Source organism: Lynx canadensis, chromosome D1 (genome assembly GCF_007474595.2).
Source record: "Lynx canadensis isolate LIC74 chromosome D1, mLynCan4.pri.v2, whole genome shotgun sequence".
NCBI classification, from domain to species: Eukaryota; Metazoa; Chordata; class Mammalia; order Carnivora; family Felidae; genus Lynx; species Lynx canadensis.
The window spans coordinates 75,037,859-75,049,276 of record NC_044312.2 but is presented as its reverse complement, the minus strand read 5'-3'; positions in this window follow the sequence as shown (position 1 = coordinate 75,049,276).

Genomic DNA, 11,418 nt, shown 5'->3' with positions numbered 1-11,418 from the left:
AACTAGGGAACCCTACATGGCAAGGCACTGGGGACAGTGTCTTGGAGCTGAGGGGAGCCTGCAGCTAACAGCCAAAAAGAAAGTGAAATCTTCAGTCCCACCTATAGCTACAAGGAAAGAAGTCTACCAACAACCTCAGTATGCTTGCAGATGGAGCTTTCTGCGGTCAAGCCTCAGATGAGATTGCAACTCTAAATGATACCTTGACCACAGCCCTGGATCTAGACCCCAAGCAGAGAACCCAGCTAAGCCACTCCTGGGCTCCTGACCCATAGAAACTATGAGGTGATCAGTCTGTGTTGTTTTAAGATGCTAAGTTTGTGGGGGCACCTGGGTGGCTCAATTGGTTGGGCGTCTGAGTCACGATCTCATAGTTAGTTGGCTCAGGTCACGATCTCATAGTTAGTGGGTTTGAGCCCCGCGTCGGGCTCTGTGCTGACAGCTCAGAGCCTGGAGCCTGCTTCACATTCTGTGGCTCCCTCTCTCTCTGCCCCTCTCCAACTCATGCTCTGCTTCTCTCTGTCTCAAAAATAAACATTAAAAAAAAAAAGATGCTAAGTTTGTGGTAATACTGTTATGCAGCAACAAATAATGAATACAACCCCTATTATACAGTGATAAAATTACCAAAAGCAGGACAACTAATAACCCACTAGTTTCCCTATATGTCTTTGCCTTATTTGTTTGTCTTATTATTTTGTTCATTGGTCTTATAGACACTCATAGAAGCAAACAGTACAGGGACATGGTAACCTGAAAGGCTCTCATGGGAGAAGCACTGTCCGTTCATTTTTAAAGCAGGAAGCAACTTTAAAGATGTCAAGTAATAGCACAGTAGTAGACAAAGTTATCTGCCCAGCATGGAGTCTCTTTTCCCAAACTGCCTCCTGGTTTCCTCTTAAGGAATTATGAGGTGGACCCCATGGATTGTAAATCTAGGCCAACCTCCCTGCGATTTGACCCATTTGTCCCTAGCAGTGGCCCCTCACCCCTCTGGTCCAGTTACAAGGTTGCTGCTGGGGCTCCTGTCTCCCAACTTCTGGAAAGGCCATGGCACCTGCTCCTGTTCCAGCCTGATTTTCAGCCATCCACTGATTCTGCCGGCCTTTTGTGCCCTTCCAGTAAGTTTCCTTTGCTTAAAGTTGCCAATCCTTTCCACACCTGGTAACTAAAGGTCTCTTACCAAATCACAGAGGGAAACCCAGAGCCAAGCCTTCCCAATTCCCAGACCAGATACTTCTCTGTTTCCTGGGCCTGGTGGAATCCAGCCAAAGAGCGAATAGATAAGGCCTTAAGAAATGCTTATCTCACCAGCAATGCAAGCAACTCACCCACGTTCCCGAAAATTTAAAATACCTGAAAGGGAATGAGATGCAAGGAACCCAGAAAACTGATAAAATTTGATACAAGAAAATTCTTTTAAACTTGGCTTTGAAACAACTTCCCTCAGCCCTCTTCTTTTCAAGTGATTAGTGTTCCTGCAGATAAAGGATAAAGAGATTTTCAGAACTTAAGCAGATAAGCTGTCTGAGCAATCCTATTAATTATATAGAAGCGTGTGGGTTGACTGCAGATTCTTTAAGGCATGTATCACTGGCTGGCTTTCAAATCTTGAGAGCCTAAAATAAGAGATAAGCTGGAAGGAAAAGTGTCATTATTTTAGGTTTAAAAAAACTATCAATTTTTAAATCAACTTTTAAAGAAGTGATTTTATATCTCAATGTCTTATTTGAGTACATTCGGGTCAGTTATTTGCTCAGCTGGATAAGTAACTAAATGAGGGCTTCTCACAATGGCCAACATTTTGCAGGACAACACAGGTAGGGAATATATTATCGACGTCTTCTGACAGTCAAGTAATTAACTGCATTTTTGAAAGGCTACAGGAAAATCTTCCATTTTCCAGGAGTTAGGCACAGAGTCTCATTTGCCCTGTAAAAACTGAATTCTATTTAAAAAGTACTTACTCAGTTTTTACCATTTGCTTAGCACTGTATCATGCAAAACAATGTCTATTATCTTACTTTGGATAAGAAAAGATCTTGTGTGGGGTTGCCTGGGTGGCTCAGTCGGTTGGACACCTGACTGGTTGGGCATCCGACTTGGGCTCAGGTCATGATCTCTGGGTCCATGAGTTTGAGCCCTGTGTTGGGCTCTGTGTTGACGGCTCAGAGCCTGGAGCCTGCTTCAGACACATTCTGTGTCTCTCTCTCTCTCTGCCCCTCCCCTGCTCGCTCTCTCTCTCTCTCTCCCTCTCAAAAATAAATAAACATTGAAAGAAAGAAAGAAAGAAAGAAAGAAAGAAAGAAAGAAAGAAAGAAAAGATCCTATGTGTGTAAATCTTCCAGAAGTTTATCCTGACTGAAAACTGTTAGTTACTATTGACTAAAATCTTTCTAAAATGATAATATAGTTCCCCAGTTTCTTAAATAGAGTATTTGGAATCTAATTTTTCTTCATGTTTCAGAAACTCATGAGCACTACTGTTTCTTTAAATCAAAGTCAACCAACAATGTAGTCCATCTATGACACAGTAATACACTCAGAGGTTGTTAGATGTGTATCCTCCTAAAATAAATGGCTCCAGCGTATTATGCTTTTCATGCTGTTTTTATGGTTGTCTGTCTCTAAGTTCAACTTGTCTCTTCCCTCTACCCTCATGGTAATCTCTCTTCTAATCCAGGAAAACTAGAAGATTCCAGGGGAATTGAGGTCACCACACTCACTTTAATAAACCATTCCAAGTCAATAGATTTCTAACTGCTTAAGAAATGCTCTATCTTTGTCCTGTGGGGTGAAGGCCATGACCTCCATCTCAGGTGTTTCCCTGGCCAATCGGTGGTCTTTCTCACTGTCCGCACGAATTCCAACTTGTTGATACTGGGACTCATGATGGAATGGCAGGAATGCTGAATATAAATTATATACCTATATTCATTACTAAAATCCAACATTTAGACAATAAGGGCATTCCTGCATGAAGATACTGTAATTTTTTAAATTTTTATTCACGTTTGAGAGAGAGAGAGAGAGAGAGAGAGAGAGAGACAGAGCACAAACAATGGAGGGGTAGAGAGAGAAGGAGACACAGTTCCAGGCTCAAGCTGTCAGCACAGAGTCCAGTGCAGGGCTCGAACTCACGGATCGCAAGATCATGACCCAAACTGAAGTCACACACTTAACCAAGTGAGCCACCCAGGTGCCCCTGCACGAAGACATTCTGAGAAAAACAACATGTCTTAGATGAACCAGGGCAAAGAGTGCGACTTGAGAGTTCAAAAGAATCGTGTTTATTGAGCATCTACTATTATACCTACTTGAAAACAACATTGTAAGGTGGTAACCACTGGCCCCATTTTACAAGTCAGGAAGCTAATTTCAGAAAGCAGGAAGATCACGTCCCAGTCGCAACCTGATGGGGCAAAGCCAGCGTGGACATGCAGAACTGCCTAACAACAACTCCGCACTGATTTCAAAACACCACATTCCTGAGTGCCACCGTACGAAAGCTGTCAACCATTTCCAGACTGTGGTAAGGTAAGCTGATTCTTTTTTTTTTTTTTTTTTTTTTTTTTTTTTTTACTGTTTATTATTTGAGAGAGAGAGACAGAGACAGAGAGCAAGCAGGGGAGGGGCAGAGAGAGAGGGAGGCACAGAATCGGAAGCAGGCTCCACGCTCTGAGCTGCCAGCACAGAGCCTGACACGGGGCTCGAACCCACACACAGTGTGAGATCATGACCTGAGCCAAAGTCGGATGCCTAACCGACTGAGTCACCCAGTCACCCCGGGCAGGCTGATTCTAGATTGTTCACTGGCAAGGGAGAATAGAGCTTCAAGAACATTACTCCTGAGGTGTCCCTGTTTTTCAGGCTTCCACCTGTAGTGACTTATACTGTATGGAGTCATACAAGCCAGAACAACATTTCACAAAACCCCTTCTTGTTATTATGGTTGTGCTTCTGAGTTGGCCAATAGAGGAATGCTTGGCTTCTCAGATCGCGTGGTTGGTGACTGCTCTGATTCTCCAGCTCACCCTTTCAAACCTTTACTTCCCTCATACAATCGTTCAAGGTCTGATTCTTAATTTTTTTTTTTTTCAACGTTTTTATTTATTTTTGGGACAGAGAGAGACAGAGCATGAACGGGGGAGGGGCAGAGAGAGAGGGAGACACGGAATCGGAAACAGGCTCCAGGCTCCGAGCCATCAGCCCAGAGCCCGACGCGGGGCTCGAACTCCCGGACCGCGAGATCGTGACCTGGCTGAAGTCGGACGCTTAACCGACTGCGCCACCCAGGCGCCCCCAAGGTCTGATTCTTATAAGAAATCCCTTATATCATAACTTACCGTGGTTCTGCATCCCTGATTAAACCCTGACTAGACAAGTGACACTTTGGGGAGCAAAGGGGACGGGGGGATGCTCCAGAGGTGGCCAGGGGCTGTCTGCTTCCCAGTGCCCACAGCATAGGATATGCCAGCAAGATGCTGGCACTTGACAAGCTGTGGATCATTTTGGTTGCCAATATGTTCACAGCCACAAATCTACGAGCTAAAACATTTTTAGGTCAAAGTGCCCTTTACAGATGCATTGCATGGAACTCAGCCACTGCCTTCTGCAGCTATCTGACTCAGCTCAGTTATGATGCCAGGACACTCTGCATCCAAGATCTCACCTGACTCAGTCAGACAGAAAATGCACGGCCCAGGAGCCAAAGTCTGACTGCTAGTCCCAGCTCTGACCCCCAGAACAAGACGCTTTACTTTTTAGGTCTGGTTTCTTGTTTCATAGACATGAGCTCAAGGAAATCATTTCTGAGGTCCCTTAGAAATAAATTTTCAGAAAAGCAAATTGAAAGTCACCAGTGATTCCTAGCACATAAGAAGAAACTGCACTCAACCAAAAGAATTTTGTCAAATATGTGGGAAAGGATTAATCCTAGGGAGGAAAGGGGGCTCTTAATGAAAGCACTAATCCTCAGACATGAGTACACCCAGTATTCCTCGCGGCTAAAACCAAATAAAGCAGACTTAGAATTTATTGTTGCTGTTATTCCACGGAGTTGTAATTTCCATGAAACTAAACTTACAGGTGGGGAGTCCATTTGTGGCATTGGTTTTAATATGTTGACTTTGCCTATTAGTTCTATAATTTTTTCTGTCCGTGCCTGTGACATTATTTGAGATGTCCTATGTCATCTAAAGCTTCAGTTTAAAATTTGAGGGAAGTGAACAGAACTGGCAACTCACTCCACAAGTAGCTTTATGAATGGAATATTCTGAATATAGAGCTTGGGCGTCTCAGGATGGGAGAGAAACTTGGAGATCCTCTCATCCAAGGGTTCCCAAACTTCCAGCATGGACCTCTACTTTGGGCCCCTAAACCAGTGCCATGTTGGCTATCGGAAACCCAGAAGCATCTTCTAAAGATTCTTGGGTTCCTATCCTCAGAGACGAGTCTGGGGTAGGGCCCTGGAATCATTTTTTGTTTGGGGTTTGTTTGTCTGTTCTTTAAGTTTCCTGGCTAATTCAAATTTGTTGGTAGGTTTGAGAATGATGCTCTGGAAGAATCTTCATCCAGTATTTAAATTGTCATTACAGAACTTCTGGTACTAAGACAGAGTAAGTCCATTACAACCTATCCCTCCCATTGATTATAAACAAAACCTCTAGAAATAATACAAAAGCAATTAGCCGAGGACTCTGAAAAGTAAACAGTAGCAACTAGATTGGGAAAGGAGGGCAAAACTTGAAGAACGATCGGTATGGCAGTGAACTTACTTTCCTTTTTTATTTCTTGGCATTAGTCAGAGGGTGGGCTGATGCTTGAAACTATGCCACAGGACGATAGCAAAACATGTGAAAGGAACCCCTTTTCTAGACAGAGGATCAGGAAGACGGGCCCCTGAACCTGAAGATGGGGAGCATCCCTTTAATTTTTCTATTTTTATTCTTTTTTTTTTTTCTCCGAGTCCTCAACTAGCCCTAAGGTGCACTGCCATAGTGGCAGTGGCATTGGCATGGGCACTGAAAACCCTAAGACAACCATCCCTCAGGACACAGGTATTGGGGAAAGGGGTCTCAAGAGTCCAAAAAGTATGGGATGCCTATCACCTTCTTCTCGTTCTTTTTTCTCTTCAGGTTGCCCTGGGGCACCCCAGGTGCTCAGAAATGTGTCCCTGTGCATGGGCTAAAATTCTCAGAGAGACACTGGTTTCACAGCCAGAGAGCTAGGAAGAAAGACCCCCTGGGAGCCAGAGAGTCTCAGGGAAATTCCAAGGATGAGAAAATTCAAGAAGGAAACCCCTGAAGTTTGTATATGAACTACTACCAGTTTCAGATTCACCCCTGCATTAGGCATGCGCAGAACAGACCCCAACAAGAATAGAGATGGCTTTGAGGACTAAACAACGATAGAAATCACCGCCCATGTAACAGATTAACACCTGAATGGTGCATGTTAGGCGGGCACTCACGGCGCAGCAGAAGCTTTGAAAACTGAGCTGACATTGGAAGCACCACTCTCAGAAGGCAAGACCCAACTGGAGGGATGAGCTGAGCCAGGTACGCTGCCTGCTAGAACAAACAATGACTGTACAAATTAATGTTCTCCAGAGGATTTTAAGAGGGCCCAGAGTCTCGCAACATAATATTCAAAATTCCAGAATACAACTCAAAATTACTTCTCTATAGAGAAACAAAAAAACAAAAGGAAAGAGAAAATCTGCTCAATTTTCAAAAGGAAGGCAATCAACAGATGCCAAACCCAAGATGACCCAAGTGTTGGAATTATAAAGATTTTATTTAAAAAAATGTTTAAGTTTATTTATTTGAGGTGGGGGGAGGGGCAGAGAGAGATAGGGAGAGGCAGAATGCCAAGCGGGCTCCACGCCGTCAGCACAGAGCCCAACGCAGGGCTCAATGTCACGAACCATCATGTCATGAACCATGAGATCATGACCTGAGCCAAAATCAACGTTTGGACACTTAGCCAACCGAGCCACCCAAGCGCCCCAGAATTGTAAAGATTTTAAAGTGACTATTATAACACATGCTTTGTGAAGTAAAGGTAGACACTCTTCAAAAGAATGGAAATACAGATGTTCTCCACCAAAAACTAAAAACTATAAAAAATAATAAGGTGGAGGGGCGCCTGGGTGGCTCAGTCAGTTGAGCGTCCGACTTCGGCTCAGGTCATCATCTCACAGCTCGTGAGTTCAAGCCCCACGTCGGGCTCTGTGCTGACAGCTCGGAGCCTGGAGCCTGCTTTGGATTCTGTGTCTCCCCCTCTCTCTGCTTCTAACCCACTCGTATTCTGTCTCTGTCTCTCTCAAAAATAAATAAACATTAAAAAAATTTAAAAAAAAAGAATAAGGTGGAAACTTCAGATCTTAAAAATACAGTTTTTGAAATAAAGAGAAATTCATTGGCTGGGCTTAATAACACAAACAAAAATTAACATTCTCCAGAGAATGTAATAAGACCCTGAATCAATAGAGAGTCCAGAAATAGACTCATGCAAATATGGTCAATTGTTTTTCTTTGACAAAATGCAAAGGGACGTCAATGGAAAAAGAACAGTCATTTTAGCACATAGTGCTAATACAGTTAGACATCCATACCCATAAAAAAGTGAACCTCAACATATACCTCACACATTACACAAAAATAAACTCAACAAGGAAAGTATGCCTGAATATAAACTGTAAGCCTATCAAACATTTAAAAGAAAACATAGGAGAAAATCTTGTTACTTTGAGTAGCAATCTTGGATACAACTCCAAAAGCATGATCCATGAAAGATAAACTTATTAAGTAGGACTCCACCAAGATGAAAAATGTATGTTCATAAAAAGCCCCAAAAAATATTTTTTAAGTGAAAAGACCAGCCACAGGTTGGGCAAAACTATTTGCAAATTATATATCTGACAAAGTACTTGTATGTTCCATATATAAAGAATTCTCAAAACTGAACAATTAAAAAAAATCCAGTTCTGTTTAATTTATTTTTGTTGTTATTTATTTTTTAAAGTAATATCTACACCCAATGTGGGCTTGAACTCATGACCCCGAGATCAAGAGTCGCATGCTATACTGACTGAGCCAGCCAGGCACCCCAGAACAATCTGATTTTTTTTTTAAGTGGGCAAAAGATTTGAAAAGTCAGTTTACTATAGAAGATACATGCATGCATGGCACACAAAAATATTCTCAACATCATCGTTCATTGAAGAAGTGCAAATTTAAACCATATTAAAATACCACTATTATGAAAAAGAAAACCAAAGCTAAAGGCATCACAATTCTGGACTTCAAACTATATTACAAAGCCATAATCATCAAGGCAGTGTGGTTCTGGCACAAAAACAGACACTTAGATCAATGGAACAGAATAGAGAACCCAGAAACGAACCCACAAATGTATGGCCAATTAATCCTTGACAAAGCAGGAAAGAATACCCAATGGGGAAAAAAAAAGACAGCCTCTTCAGCAAATAGTGTTGGGAAAACTGGACAGCATCATGCAGAAGAATGAAACTGAACCGCTTTCTTCTTTATCTAACTCAAAATGGATGAAAGATCTACATGTAAGACTGGAAACCATCAAAATCCTAGAGAAAACAGGCAGCAACATCTTTGACCTGAGCCATAGCAACTTCTTACTAGACATGTCTCTGGAGGCAAGGGAAACAAAAGCAAAAATGAACTATTGGGACCTCATCAGGATAAAAAGCTTCTGTACAGTGAAGGAAACAACATAACTAAAAGGCAACCGACAAAATGGGAGAAGATACTTGCAAATGACATATCGGATAAAGGGTTAATATCCAAAATCTATAAAGAACTTCTCAAACTCAACACCCAAAAAACAAAATAATCCAGTGAAGAAATGGGCAGAAGACATGAATAGATGCTTTTCCAAAGAAGACATCCAGATGGCTAGCAGACACATGAAAAGATGCTCAACATCGTTCATCAGCAGGGAAATACAATTCAAAACCACAATGAGATACCACCTCACACTTGTCAGAATGGCTAAAATTAACTCAAGCAATAACAGATGTTGCAGTAGATGTGGAGAAAGGAGAACACTTTTGCACTGTTGGTGGAAATGCAAACTGGTGCAACTACTCTGGAAAACAGTATGTAGGCTCTTCAAAAAATTAAAACTAGAACTACCCTATGATTCAGCAATTACACTACTAGGTATTTATCCAAAGGATACAAAAATGCTGTATTGAACGGGCACACACACCCCAATGTTTATCACAGCACTATCAACAATAGTCAAATTATGGAAAGAGCCTAAATGTCCACTGACTGATGAATGGATAAAGAAGATGTGATACACACACATACACGTTCATGTGCGCGCGCACACGCGCGCACACACACACACACACACACACACACACAGTGGAATATTACTCAGTGCTGAAAAAGAATGAAATGTAGATGGACCTAGAGTATACTATGCTAAGTGAAAAAAACTTCTCAGTTTTGGAAATTTCTCTTGACATATCCTCATGTTCATTGATTCTTCCCCCAGTTGTGTCCAGTCTATTAATGAACCCACCAAAGGCATTCTTTATTTCTATTATAGTATATTTGATTTCTTCTTCATTTTTTCTTAGAATTCCCATCTCTCTGCTTTCATTGTCTATCTGTTCTTGCATATTGTTTACTTTTTCCATTAAAGCTCTTAGCATATTTGCCATAATTATTTTAAATTCCTGGACAGATTATTCCAATATCCTGGCCATATACGACTCTTTAAAATCTCTCATTTTTTAAATAAATTTTTTTTAAAGTTTATTTATTTTGAGAGAGAGAGAGAGAGAGAGAACACAAGCAGGGAAGGGCAGAGAGAGAAGGAGAAAGAGAATCCCAAGCAGGCTTCATGCTCAGCAAAGACCCTATGCAGGGTTTGATCTCACAACTGTGAGATCATGACCTGAGCTGAAATCAAGAGTTGGCTGCCCAACCAACCTGAGCCACCCAGGTGCCCCCAAACTCTCTTTTTTGCCTATTGATAGGTCTTCTAACTTTTTGTTTAAAGCTGAATGTGATATACTGGGTAAAGGAAACCCTGTACTGGTTTACACAGACATTTCTATTGCAGTAAATTGTGATTCTCTGTATCCACTTGACAGTCTCTCCAATTTGGGGGGGCAGCAAGTTTGTCCTGTGATCTTGATTCCCTAATAGATCTAAGAAAAGATGTTGATTGTCAGTTTGTTCAGCTTTTTACTTGTCATTAGAATGAAGTGATGATTTCCAAACTCCTTACATGCTGTACTAGAAACCAGAAGTCCCTCCAATATTCTTCAGTTCATGAATGGATGGACACTATGCTAAATCTATACAATGGAATGTTATTCAGCAGCAAAAAAGAACAAACCATGGATGAGTCAACAACATGGATGAATCTCAAATACACTCTGCAAAGTGAAGGAAACTTAATTTCAAAAGCTGGATACTTTCTTTAAAAAAAAGCTGCATATGGTAATTCCATTTATATGATATACTCAAATAGGCAAAACTATAGTGATAGAGAACAGATGAGTGATTGCCAGCGGTTGGCGATGGAGGTGGGCTTGACTACAAAGGGGAAGTACAAAAGAATTCTGTGTCTTCATCATGGTAGTGGTTATGTGAGTCTATGCATTTTCCAGAATTCGTAAAACTGTATAATAAAAAGTTTATAGATTTTAGAGATTTTTTTTTTAATTTGCCATTATAACACCCCATCTGAGTTATTTCCAAACTCTACTTGAAGATTTCCAGCGGTGAGGAATTTACTCTTTTCAGAGACCACTAATGCTATTATGACAAAGCCTCCCATCCACTCTGCTGTGAATGGGTTAGAGATTCAAAGATATTAAATATCTCACCCTTGGGCATCAGTAGTCATCTGACTGCTCTTATCCATAGTGGGCTGTGAGATTCTTTCATTTTCTATTATTGCCATAAAGTGAAAAAGGACGCACTATGTTATTAGATAACTCAAAGATTTTCTAATACATTGAAACAATATCAGCCTATCTGCAATGTCTACATTTATTGGTCCTAGTTTTTCCCTTTCTCAGGACAAATTTATTCCTTCTTTATATATATGACTGTTCATCAGATATTTGAAGAGTTGCTATCCATATTCATCGTCCCACCATCACCAACTCTTCCCCGAAAATGTGTCTGGTTCCTTGAGCTGTTCCTCACATGGCATGTTTTTAAGATTTTTTTTTTATGAAACATGATCTTTACGTTCAATATTTCTTCCCAATCTCCAGAATAGAACATTATATTTAATTTTCAGCTAGCACAGGATCTACAAAGAAAACATTTTTATTGAAATTGGTCCTATGATTTCTGCCTTCACATATCCAAGAGTGAACACATAATTCAAGCTTTCTTTGAAGAC